The sequence below is a fragment of the Labeo rohita genome, chromosome 7 (genome assembly GCF_022985175.1).
Source record: "Labeo rohita strain BAU-BD-2019 chromosome 7, IGBB_LRoh.1.0, whole genome shotgun sequence".
Lineage (NCBI taxonomy): Eukaryota > Metazoa > Chordata > Actinopteri > Cypriniformes > Cyprinidae > Labeo > Labeo rohita.
The window spans coordinates 35,774,950-35,788,599 of record NC_066875.1 but is presented as its reverse complement, the minus strand read 5'-3'; the positions used below and the strand labels follow the sequence as shown (position 1 = coordinate 35,788,599).

Below are 13,650 nucleotides of genomic sequence, written 5' to 3'. Positions count from 1 at the left end.
TCTATAACCATTTAAATTTTCCATGTAACTTGTTCTGTGCAGACATGATACTTCTTAGCAGTCAGTTTATATGTTTGCTTTGCCGGTGGTTAAAATGGGCAAAAACAGTTACATTGGCATATCTTGGTACTAAAATGTCATAGAGACGATATAGAAGTTCTCAATTTTTCTTAGACTTCATGGGCAGTTTTATACATTTTGTAAATATGTATTTTTTTCTGGTTATGCTAAGTTCTATTTTATCAGGTAAAAGTTGCAAGTAAACACTTTTTTTTCCCTACAAATTCTTATTCTTAATCACAAGCAAAAGTTATGGAGCTTTTGAATATTTTTAGGACAGTTGAGGCCTTAGAGTCAAAGGGCCTCATTCATGAAACTTGCGTAAATATATGAGTAAATTCAGAGTAATTTGCATGCAAAACAGACCTTCCTGAAAACTCCCCTCCAGATTCACAAACGCCTCGTAAACATCAGATTTGATAGTTGAACACGTACGTCAATGAATTCAAATCAGTTGTAAATGGGGCGCACAGGCACGCTCATTCACAATTAGTAAAATTCCCACCTATGAATTACAAGTACGCAAGTTATGTGTCCAGGGATGCAGTTGAATATTCTGGACTCCCTTTTCAGGTTTGGCTCCAGTAGATTTCATAAATGCAAAAAAGCCTAGGCCATGTGCCTAACAATAAATATTAAATTAAAATGTGTCCACCAAAGCGTTTTTAGCTAGCTGAAAAAATGCCAGCCACTCTTCTGAAAATGAGAACACTTTGATAGCACAGCGTTATTTCAGCTGAGATGCTTTGGTTGATATGGTCCACGACAGGAATGTATTACAAGTATCTCATTTTGAAGAGTAGTACTGAATGTACAAATTAAAGAGCAGGTCATATGGTATTTTAAAGTGTCCTAATATTGTGTTGGAATCCCCTACAACAGGTTTAAATGCATACAAGGTCAAAAAACATTGTAACTTTCTCAGAATATACATTTATACATAGTCATTTCTCAATGATTTTGAAACATTTTGTTCGATCAGTTCTGAGCATAAGGTCTGTAAACTCCTCCCTCCCATAAGCCTACTCTGCTCTGATTGGTCAGCTGGCCAAGTCTGTTGTGATTGGCACGGAGAGGAGTACTTGAACAAGTTAGCGAGCGCTACTATCTGTGTTGCCAAGCCCGCAGTTGTTTTTGATGTCTGTGGGTTGAAGCGACCCCAATAACGTCATATTTAGCCTCTGGAATGCAAATTTGCTAGGTGAATCCTGTAAAAAAAAAAAACGTGTATTTTACACCCCAGAAGGCGCTTGGGCTAGTTTAGAGCTTTGTTTGCTAGTTTTGAGTAGCAATTGGTTGGGTTTTGTTGTGAAAACCTGGCAATCCTGGCTACCATTGGCCAAGCATGTACCTTTACATAAACAATAATACAGTGCTCCAATCGGTTCTAAAAACGCTTATGCAAGCGAATCGTACCCACAGCTAAAGTTTAGCTGCTAAACCGTAAACACTTAACAAAACAATAATGATGGATACGTTAGCCGAGTGCTAAGGTTACTAACTGATGAAACAATGCAGTTTGTAAAACAAAATATGTCTACCTTCTGTATTATTACACAAAGTAATTAGAACAATGATAGTCTTCATTAATCAACACATTCTTAGGAAATAATGGTTTCACAGTGAATTATCAGAACTATTTCAGTAAGACCGTAATATTGTGGTTTACCTGGAAACCTAAAGCTGCACAAGGTATACATCACAAAAAATGTATATTTTGAGCTCTCAATTGAAAACATACACGTAACACATTAATCGTACTTATAGGTTGTGGTTCGGATACGTTGTTGGTCCAAATGAAGAAGTTGAGAAGCCAACAAAGATAAAAGGCAAGATTAGTGAAGCAGTCCTCTGTAAAATGATGAGCACACAACAAAAAGATTTGAGTTATACTGCTGTGGTATCGTTGAACCAAGCGTCTTCTCGACATGATGTAAACACACTAACTAGTGGAAGTGTTTGTGAGTAGGTCAGACTGTTCGTATTTCGCAGAGTGAGGTAGATTGGTAGCAGCCAAAAGATTTGAAAATATGACGACTCCTTAAGGAGTCGGCTCTTTCTTTTGGGAGACAATATCTTTATCATACACTTTTTGGATTAATGACTTTGCAGACCGTTTATATTGATTGATGGCTATGTTTCAAACTGCAAAAAAACCCATATGACCTGCTCTTTAAATACCACCAATATTAACTTCACTGTTGTTTGGTTGTTGTACAAGTAGGATGGTTGGTCGGTATAGATATACAGTGCACAGCATAAATGAGTACACCCCCTCTTAATATATATAAAAGATGTATTTTCTTAATGATCACTAATATAATTCATGAAAGATGGCAAAATTTAAATGTATTAAACATATACGTAATAAAAACAACAAAATATATGCCAATATTTCCTGTAAAATAAGTAGATTAGCCAATTTTGTTTAAATAAAGGATTGCAGAAATGAGTACACCCTAGATGTAATTCAGCAAATATATAATATTCTAGTATTTAATATGTCCTTCAGAACATTAAGTATATTGCTCTGACCCTTCTTGGCACTGAGTGTACAAGTTCATGGCAAATTTTCACATCTGTCCTGTTTAACTCCTGGAGGATGACCTCCTTAAATGCCCTGGTCTTTAATGGGGAGTTTTGCTTAGCTTGTCTCTACAGAATCCCCCACAGCTACTCAAGAGTGTTAATACTGAGTGAAATACATGTCCACTGAAAGATTTTCACCTTGGGAAAATAAATATCCTCATTGTCATGCTGAAAAAATGCCCAATAATGCAGGGAACGAGGGGAGGGTAGCATCTGCAGTTTCAGTTTTTTGTATTACATCACATAGTAGTGTGTGAATTCATGACAGCGCTGATAAAGCACAGCTCCCTCACACCTTCAGCACTCATACATCCCTGTAGAAGAGCTTTACTACCACTGAACGTCACTGTAGGCACCAGGCACTTCTCCCTGTACTCCTCCTGTAGCAACACCAGAACATTTTGGATGCTTTTGGATCCGAAATGATTGACTTGGTCTCTTGACACCAGAGTATGGATTCCCAGAAGTCTATATTTTATAAATATGGGCCTTGGAAGAGGTTAAAAGAGTTCACTGTGCTTTGGCTACAGTAGGTAATTCTAGTGGTGACAATAACCATGCATGTCACTTCTGCAGGCTGCTTCGTACTATGTGAGATAAAGTGTCACTCTTTTCATAGCTTTTGCCGGCTCTGATACTCTTGCAAGGTATTTCTCTGCCTCATTTTGTAGCAAAAATTCACTCATCATTAAATGAAAACTTAAAGTGAAGACCTGATTATTTCAGGAGCTTTGTCACAAGTCCATTGTTTTTGAATGTCAGTGCTACTTCTGCTATATTTTTACACTTAAAACAATAATTTGGTATTCCTCTTGTACCACTGTCCTCTTTTATGCTAAGAAATAAGTCACCTGGCAGTTCTCTCCCAAGTGGTTTCATTGTTGACAGCATTAAGTCTGTGTATGATTCAGTAGGCTATAAAACACCTTTAACTGTCAGGAAATTACTTGTCTTTAGAAGTTTTGGTTCAGTATACTTGCCTGTTGATCAAAAATAGCTTTAAACATGCACTTTTGTTTTTTTTTTTAGTTTTATTTAGTAACTTTCAGGAGGGTGTACTCATTTTTGCAACACAACATTTTATCACTTTGATAGGAAAATCTTAATTTGCTAAATAATTTTGACATTCTTCTTTGGTAATTGATCAAGCCGACTTGTTGGAACATTATATCTCCAAAGAATCCTAATATTTCTTTCAAGTGAAGAGTAATTGCTCAATTTGTTAAGTTTTAAAGAGGGTGTACTCATTTATGCTGTGCACTGTATATAGTTTCTGGTATACTTAAAATCAATAACAATGGTGTCCCTCTAGAGTAGATTATTTCTGATAACAAGCAAAATATATAACAAGTAATTTACATTAGCTAGCAAGTTAAACCTATGTCTTGCCTGGCTGCCAAGTCTCTCTTCGCACAGCGGTGATCCATGGTCGCTGTCCCCCTTCGTCTTTCTCACAGACTTGCACTGTATCTGTCCCGGTGTTAAATATATCCGGTTCACATTTACAACTCTGCTCTGTGTGTTTGCTGTGTAAATCAGATGGGCTGACTGAAAATGTTAATTCATTCTCTGCCAGCAGGTGGTGCTATTGGAGCGGCTTCCCCGGTAACTAGCCAGACCAATAAACAAACACTGAGCAGAAGTTAACTTCGGGCCAGGCATGTGCGTCCATTGAAACAATCTATCTATTTGTCCCACCCCTCCTCCATTGATTGTATGGCTAGTAAAAAGTGACAGTGACGAGCACTGGGTTTTACCCAAAGTTGTACAGTTACCAGAAAAAAAAAAGGCAGGGCAAACTTGGGCAGTATTATTATGGATGTGCATCAAAATTCAGTGCCATCAGATAGCCACAAAGAACACAGAATGTTTTATGCACCATTTACATGTGGTAGAGAGCCAGCGTAAATTGTTTCATGAATTCGAACATTTGTGTCAGAACGATTTAATGAAAGGTTTGCACAGAAAAATCATTCTGCATGTGTTTTATGAATGAGGCCCAAAGAGATGCAAACCACTTAGAAACACCTTAGTGACACCTTAGTATCTTTGTGGATAATTTTGCACAGGGACATCCAGTCGTTTTCTTCAGAAAGTTGTCCGCTCTTCTAATCACTACCAGTTCCTCTCAATATGGACCGGTTGCTGATCCTAATTATGAAACAGTTGGGAATAAAAGTAGCCAAAAAGATGTCACTGAAGAGTTCAAATATTCCTCGCTGAAAAATACCAACGCCAGGAGTGTGTGTGTGTGGTGCTGTGGTAGGCTATAACGTGTTCTCTTTTTATCGTGTGAGCCTTTTGTTAGTTACCCCCTCAATAGAAAAAGACAAAAGTAGTGATACTTCTGGCATTTTTCAGTAGTTAAAGTTGGTTCAGCTTTTTCCCAAGTAGCCTATCTTTTCCAGGTGTAACGCAATGAAACACTACATGGCTGGATTTTATTTCACGTTGTATTGTGCATGCAGCTTTACGGCCAAGTGAGCTGAGGAGCTCTCCTAAACGGTCTTCTGTCTTACATGAAGTGTTGGAAATTCACAACATTCTCCTGTTTGTTCAGACGGTTTGTTTAAAAGAAACAATTCAAGAAATGATTCACCCATTTGATGATGAAGTGTAACATTAGAGGTGTTCTTTTATCAAAATATTTAGTTAAATTCAGTGTTTCCAGCTAAATTATATAAGTTAAGGTGCACTCTGTTTTGTTCTGTTGCATTTAGTCTCCTATTCAAGTTTGAATCCTCATATATACTGCTTCTAATGTGACCCTGGACCACAAAACCTTAGTCTTAGATAGCATGGGTATATTTGTAGCAATAGCCAAAAATACATTGTACGGGTCAAATTTATCAATTTTTCTTTTATGGTAAAAAATATTAGAATATTAAGTAAAGATCATGTTCCATAAATATATGTATAAATGTAACATAAATATATCAAAACTTATTTTTTGATTAGTAATATGCATTGCTAAGACCTTGGACAACTTTAAAAACGATTTTCTCAAAAAAAAAAAAAAAAATTTATAGATTATATATTATATAATTTTTTTTTGCACCCTCAGATTCCAGATTTTCAAATAGTTAAATCTCAGCCAAATGACAGGTTTTGTGGTCCAGGGATTGTGTGATAATTATATAATTCTGTAATTTTATATTTAAAGACAGATATTATCCTCCAGCTTTAGTGTAGTAATGTAGTTTGCTGCTTTATGAGGCTAGTTTTGTAACATACTACTTCTCAATAGAAGCTTTACTGTACTTTAATCACTTGGAAAGCTAGAGTTTCAAAGTAGCTTCCCCAACACTGGTTTCTGGAAAGTTTTTTTTTTTTTTTTTCTCTGATGATGTCGAAGAAGACTGCAAGTTGGAGAATAAAACAATGTGTGTATTCATCCAGGTAGGCAGGGGTGAGGTAGATGCGTATTCTACCAGCAGGTTTTAATGCGTTCCCGTTCTGACATGAGCAAATGCATGTGGACACCATGAGTTGTAATCAGAGATACCCATTTGTTCTGTTGCTGGTCTGCTTCCAGTCGCCCCAGCTCAGCCTTTAGTTCCACTTTGTCCCTTTTTCCTCTCTCCTCATCAGCCTGCGCCCTGGTCCATAGTTTGAACAAACTGTTGGCTCCCGAAGCTCCAGTGCTTGGTTAGTTTCCACCGGTCCAATCTGGATGGTGGAGACTGTTTGGTTTGAACTCTCTGATGGTCTGCTTTCTGAGGCTGATCATCTGCTTTGTTTTTCAAAGGGCATTCACATCGGTTAGTTTGTGTTCTTCCTTTAGTGCCATGTGTTATTATTCATTGGAGATTTTTAAATTCATTACACATGAAAAGAGGTTTAGATTTGCATATGAACGTATTAACGTTTATCCCTAAATTTAAAGCTTGCACTTTTTCTAAGGATTATTACAGTAGCTGAATATACGTTATTTCAACATGCCTTAGTTATTACAGCAATATAAATGAAGTTAAACCCTACAGTATGTCTCCAGTCTTTAGCGTCACAAGATCCTTTGGAAATCATTTTGATATGCTGATTTGCTGCTCAAGAAACATGTTTCACTATGGGAAATCAAATATTTTGTAACTATGTAAAAGTATTTACTGTCACTTCCTATAAATTTAATACTGAATAAAATCTTACTGACTCCAGACTTTTCAACAGTAGTGAATTGAGTTCAAGTTCATATAGTAAAAACACTTGATGCAAGTTTTTTAGCTGGGTCTCTAGGTGATTGGAGTTTGGAGTTTGAGAGCTCCTGGTGTAGTGTGTCATCTGTGTTCAGCATTGGGATTTATTGAAGGGATTTACGGAGTAGAAAAGAAGGAAATCATGTAACGGGGTGAAGGGTAGATTGCACAAGATGAAGTCAAATTGGGAACAATCAGTAAATATCCCACTTTTTTTCCACAAATTTCTACTGACCGTAACAAAACCCCACAGAGAAACATGCAGATGCGCAAGCAAGTTCTTGTGCCATTTTAAACCATTTACATAAGCTGTAAGGATTAATCCCATAGTGCAGTATTGGTTGGATGTAAGGTGGATGAGATTGCCAAACAGATAATGAAACACACTTGCCCATGTGATTTTGGTTATGTATTTTCTTGGGTGCCTGTCATACCCTTCCAGTGGCCTCTGGCATAGAATAACTAATTGTACCGTACAGTGTTCAAACTCTTGAACCGCACAATGTGCTGCGTGCGCAACCACCCACTCAAATGCGCACACGTACTTGTGTCAACATCGCCATGTGGTGTCCTAACCATGCGCGGCTGTTCGGGTTCAAAACGTGGTTAACTTCTCTTCCTCCCACCCCAGCGTTCTTCATCATCTCCCCTCACGGACTTCCATTTGACCCAGATTCTGCTCGGGCTGATGTGATCCGTGTCTGACCCGGTCTTGGCCGCTGACTTCAGCTACTGCTCGAGTCTCTGAGATAAGCCTTGATCCAGGGCACTGCTGGGGCTGATCTTCTGCGTCTCCCTTTTGAAAACATACTGTTTGAATGAATCGTTCTCTATTGGAGCTTTTCCTTTGTGGAAGTGTGTTTTTGGTAGAAAACTCGGTGGGAACTCAAGTATCTGCTTTGGTTGAGAACCTCCAGATTCGATCTACATGTCGAATTAAGATTCTTATCATGCACAAATATGTAATAAGTTTGCTCTTCCAGTTCAAAAGTTTGGGGTTAGTAAAACTTTGGTAACAAGTATGTAATAATGAGTGAGCCATTGAATCATTCATTCAAACAAATTTTTAAAAATAGTTCATTCAGATTACTTAACCCATTAACTGTCACCATCCCCCCCAGTGGAAGTTCACTTCACCATATTACAAATAAATCCTAATCTAATCATGACAGACTATACATCGTTGGAAAGGTCTAAGACTCCTAAATAGATATTTTACCATATTTTTGTGTTAGAAAACATAACCTCATAAAAACAGGAGTTCTGACCTTTGTCACAAAAGACATTCTTCATTGCCTTTTTCCCTATCACGCTTTAGATATCATAAGAAATTATGTATCAGTTCAAAACTTAAAATCTCAAAATTCATCCTTTAAAAGGCATTTTAAATTCAGACATTGCATTACAATGGAAAAAGTACATCAAAATCATATTACAAAATGTTTTCATTTATAAAAATTTAAGTCTGGATAGTGCATTTTTATGTCTGTGTTCAAAAATGGGTGTGACTGTTAAAGGGTTAAAGGAATAGTTCACTTCCAGAACAAAAATTTACAGGTAATGTACTCACCCCGTTGTCATCCAAGATGTTCATGTCTTTCTTTTTTCAGTTGTCAAGTAATTGTGTTTTCTGAGGAAAATATTTCAGGATTTCTTTCATATGGTGGACTTCTATGGTGCCTGTGAGTTTGAACTTCCAAAATGCAGTTGCAGTGCAGCTTCAAAGGTCTCTAAACTATTTCAGCCGAGGAATAAGGGTCTTATCTAGCGTAACGATCTGTCATTTATATAATTTTTAACCCCAAATGCTTGTCTTATCTAGCTCTGCTAGGTTTGCGTAGGTTGAAAAACTCCCATCTCATTTTCTCCTTCAACTTCAAAATTGTCCTGTTTTACGATTTTGAAGTTGGAGGAGAAATGAGATGGGAGTTCTTCGACATACCCAAACTGTATTGAACCGGAATGCACAGAGTACACGCAGAGCTAGACAAGATGAGCTTTTGAGGTTAAAAAGTATATAAATTATTATTTTTTTTTTTCTTTAAAGAAAATGGGCGTTTCGCTAGATAAGACCCTTATTCCTCGGCTGCAATCATTTAGAGCCCTTTGAAGCTGCATTAAAACTGCGTTTTGGAAGTTCAAACTTGCGGCCACCAATGAAGTCCACTATATGGGCTGACTTCCAATATGGAGATAATTCCTGAAATGTTTTCCTCAAAAAAATGTAATTTCTTTACGACTGAAGAAAGAAAGACATGAACATCTTGGATGACAACGAATACATTATTTGTACATCTGGAAGTGAACTACTCCTTTAAGCACTTTTTAATAAATTGCAGCAATTCATATTTTGTCACAGCCTAGTAAGTTACATTTTATTTTGCTTAGTTCAGAATCGTGGGAGATCTGTATGATCTGTATTTGAAGCAAAAATCCAGAATCATGCAGATCTATTTTACAAAAAGTCTCTTATGCTGACTTTTATGTGATTTTTATGATTTATTTGATCAGAAATACAGTTAAAAACAGTCGAATTGTAAAATATTATATACAATTTTAAAACAATTGTTTTCTACTTTAATATAGAAATAAAGCTAAATTATAACAACCATTAGTCCAGTCTTCAGTGTCACAAAATACACTAGAAATCATTCTAATATACTGATTTGGTGCTTAAGTAACATTTTTAATTATTTTCGATGTTGAAAACAGTTGTGCTGCTTAATATTTTTGTGGATACCATGATTTCAGGTTTCTTTTGATGAGCAGAAAGTTCAAAAGTATATTCAAAAATATATTTTAAAAGTAAATTCTGTTTTATATATCAGCATTTTATAGTGACTTTGGGATTGTTTTTACTTTGTGCAATAAGTAACCTGGCCAAAACAATATGACAACAGCATAGCAGTGTGCTAAAAAAAACTCTGAGTACAATGTAACAACCACATACCAGCACCCTGGCATCGTATCAAGGAGTTTTACATCACTTACTTTTTTCTTCAGAAAATGTAAACATTTCCCCCTCTTTTGTGTTGGCTTGTAAACCAGCAAAAGACTCTTTATTTGAAGTCGGTTCTCCTTTTTTCCCCCCAGCAACGGAGGCTCTCCATCTTGCAGTTACATTTGCATCCAGTAGGTGGCAGCAGAGGTCATTCCAGATTTTTGCCCGTCTGTGCTGCTCTGTAATATCTCCCGCAGAAGTGGAATGTTGGTGTAGAGTTAAACCAAAATTCAAACTCCAGTAACCTTTGAACAAAGTGGCCGTCCGGCCGGCACTTGCCAAAGCCTCACATTCCTCCTATTAAAGTTTGTTTTCTTGCATGTCTTTGAGTCCTGTAAGATTTGTCTTGTTGGCGCGCGTTCACGTGCGTGTGTGTTTTGGCTGTAACCCGGCACGTGCTGATTAGAGCAAAGCTATGGAGTTGTTCCTCAAAAGTAAACCAAGTGAATGATAAATCAAGCTCTAATGTCACCTTGCACAAGCTTTCTGTTAACTCGGAGAATCAATCTGTAACACTCTCTTACGCTTGATTGCTGACACAGGCGCTGGCTCCTGGTTCTGACCTGCGACTTCTCCTCGCAAACAGATGTGACTGCTCTGCTTACATGTTGGCACTCATTGTGGCCTATTTGCAGCTTCAGTAGTGGTTTCTGCTGTTAAATACAGGAGGGTGCCGTCGCTCTTGCTCCTTTTTTGTGGGTTTCTGCTCCAGCGGTTTTGCGGTGGAGTGACGTTGGAGACGTTCTGACTGTAGAAGCTCGAGAAGAATGGATCGGTTGCTCTTTGCTGACTGATGAAGAACAGAGCGCCTTTTTCTCCCATCATTTATATTTCTCTTCTGTTCAGGGGTTTCGCTTTTTCTTTTTTGCCTCTGTATTTGTCCACTTCTTAGTCATTTTTGCCCATCCATCACCGCATATTATGGTCACATTGTTAGTGTAGTGTGGAGAAATACTTGAAGTTTCCACGTTCTTCAGGCTGATGTCACAAGACAGATGGCATCACTACCACCACCAAATACCTTTGGGCAATAAATCGGTTATTTTAGGGTAAGACCCTCAACCTCAAGTGGATCCGCTTCCCTTTCCACAGCAGAGACGGCTTCTCTTGAGCTTTGGATGGCTCTTCTTCCCTCCTCCCTGCTCCATTCTTCCATCCTCAACTCCAGAGGAGCGAGTAAGCGCGTGAGCGAACCGCTAATAACAGAAGGCTATTTGTCTAGGGGCTCTGTGATCCAGACTTGCGGACTGGTTCCTATTCCACTGGAAATTAGGCCCAGTCTCTGAGCCTGTGATTGTTTTAATTCCACTAACAAATGATCTGAAAATAAATATATTGGGAGATCCAGTGCTGTAATAATGGCTCCATTGTGAGCTGTCGAGCACAGAGAGTTTGTGTATGTGTGTGGAGTATATAGAAGTGGTTAGTCAAAGATTATGTTTGAATTTTAGTCTTCCTTTTCTTTTGAATCTCTCTTTCCTCCTACGTCCCTTTTGTTCTCTCTGTCACTTTCAGACCATTTCTATTCCAGTTTTGTTTTATTGTACTGTGTATTTCGTCTGTAGGAACATGTTTCCACTAACTTCAGAATGACTTCTTAAATGCTCACTTTGTCTTCTGCTTTGTGTTGGTTAGTGGTTGGTTATATCTACTTATTTTGAAATCATCACCTTGTCAAACAACATTGTTTTCCACAGTCAATCATATCATTTTAAAACACTGAACAAGACTTTTAGTAATGAGTGGTTCAGACTACACAATTTCTTTGGTCAATTACGACAGTTACTGTGTCAGATTATGCAATTTTGACTCCTAACATCTTGTTGTGAACGAGAAACGTTCAGACTACACAACGCTCCACTTCCATTCATCGCTTGCTTTATTTAATGACGTCCGTGCTGTCATTGATACGGTGGGACTAGACAAAAGGTGCAATGAGTAAAAACAACGTAAAGCGTATATGTCTTGTGGTCAGAAACACCATACCGACCAACCATCTTACAATGACTGCCTACAACAATGGAGAAGTCAATATTACTGGTTACTGCTTTTTTATATTTAGCAATATTCTTAAAAATGAGATGCTAGTAATACGTTGCCACCGTGAATATTCCAAATTATAGCAACTAAAGCATCTTAGTAAAATGCTGTACCACCAAAGCTTTTTCAAGTGCTACTAGCTGGTCATTTTTAAGAAGAGCACCTGACTTTTTTTCAACTGGCTAAAAACACTGGTGGACACACGTTATTGAATATTTATTGTTAAGCATATGGCCTATTAGTCTTTTTTGCATTTATGCAGTATACTGGAGCCATACCTGAGAAGGTAGACCAGACTATTCCACTGCGTTCCTGGACACGCAATTTGCATAGCTGTAATTCATAGGCGGGGTTTATGTTAATTATGAATGAGCGTGCACAAGCGCCCTATTTACAAATTATTGGAATTCATTAACATACACGTTCTATCAAATCGGATGTTTACGAACAGTGTTGCCAAGTCTATGGTTTTCCCATGGAATTGGGCTACTTTTACACTGTTGCCGCGGGTAGATTTTGATATCCGTGGGACGAAGCGACCCCAATAATGTCATATTTAGCCCCTGAAATGCGCATTTACCAGGGGAAACCCTGGCGAAAAAAAAAACAAACTTGTATTTTATTAGAGATGCACGATATTGGATTTTTGCCGATATCCGATATGCCGATATTTTGTCATCTCATTTTGGCCGATACCGATACCGATACCGATATATATCATTTTATTTGGAAAGTTAGTTTTTAACAATAACTTATTCGTTAGGATTAAAAATAGTAATGAGTGGTTTACATTCAATCCCTTCTTTTTCATCAGTAGACTAGCATTATTTATGATCTGAATTTTGTAAATTAAGTTCACTTTTGCTATGTTATAAGCCGAACTTCGGATGCTTTCACTTTCGAATTCGCAATCTGAATACAACATTTCAAAACGAAAACAGAAAAGTAGAACTAAACTGGGTGACTGTGAGGGTGCTTTGCGGGACATGAACAGGACATAATTCATTGCTACAATTTCTTAATTCGTTCCTATGATTTATTAATTTATTAATTTGTAAAATGAGGGAACGAATTAATATGTAGTATTAATGAATTGTTAATTTATTCCCACGAAATATTTTATTTCCCACCCGCAATTTATCACAGTAAGAGATACGAAAACATGGATTAAAAGTGAATGACAAGAAAATAAACCTAAGAAATTAAAGGGTGAGACGGTGAGGATTTGGGAAAATAAAAATATTAAGTTATGTGGCAATTCGTGACCAACTGGCAAAACAGTACACTTTTTTTTGCACAAGAATACCAACATGTTTACCTTCTCTGGTTTAACAAGCGGTCTTTTACCCTACTCGAAAACCAAATCCTCCGTCCGCCATCGTTTCCAGAATAGTCGCGTCCTTTTTGCCGTCACCACCTGGCTCGTGCTGACACTACAAATACAAACCAGGCTCTACACCCGAAGCGCTCACAACGAAAACTACTCTTTGCGTGATCAGTGAAATCCTGAATATGCCACGGCTTTGTAACTCTGTAACCCGCGCTGTATGGAGCAGTGCGACCACGTCAAATTTTAACTTGCACATTTAAAAAAAAAAAAAAAAAAAAAAAAAAGACAGTTTTGATCATTCTAGAGCCCTGCAATACAAAGGCATTCAACATGGAAAGAAAGTAATAGAAATGTAGTCACTAAGTCATGTTTAATTATAATTTCTAATTATTTTATACGGTGCACTGCGCTCTGACAGGGCTGCGGGACACGAACAT

At 37.6% G+C, this 13,650-nt stretch overlaps 1 protein-coding gene across 1 annotated transcript in view; it reads left to right on the top strand.

Moving 5' to 3' along the window:
• The window catches only part of exoc6b (exocyst complex component 6B), a 117,382-nt gene that overhangs the window by 24,039 nt on the left and 79,693 nt on the right, over positions 1-13,650 (top strand). The gene's annotated exons all lie outside the window — the stretch shown is intronic.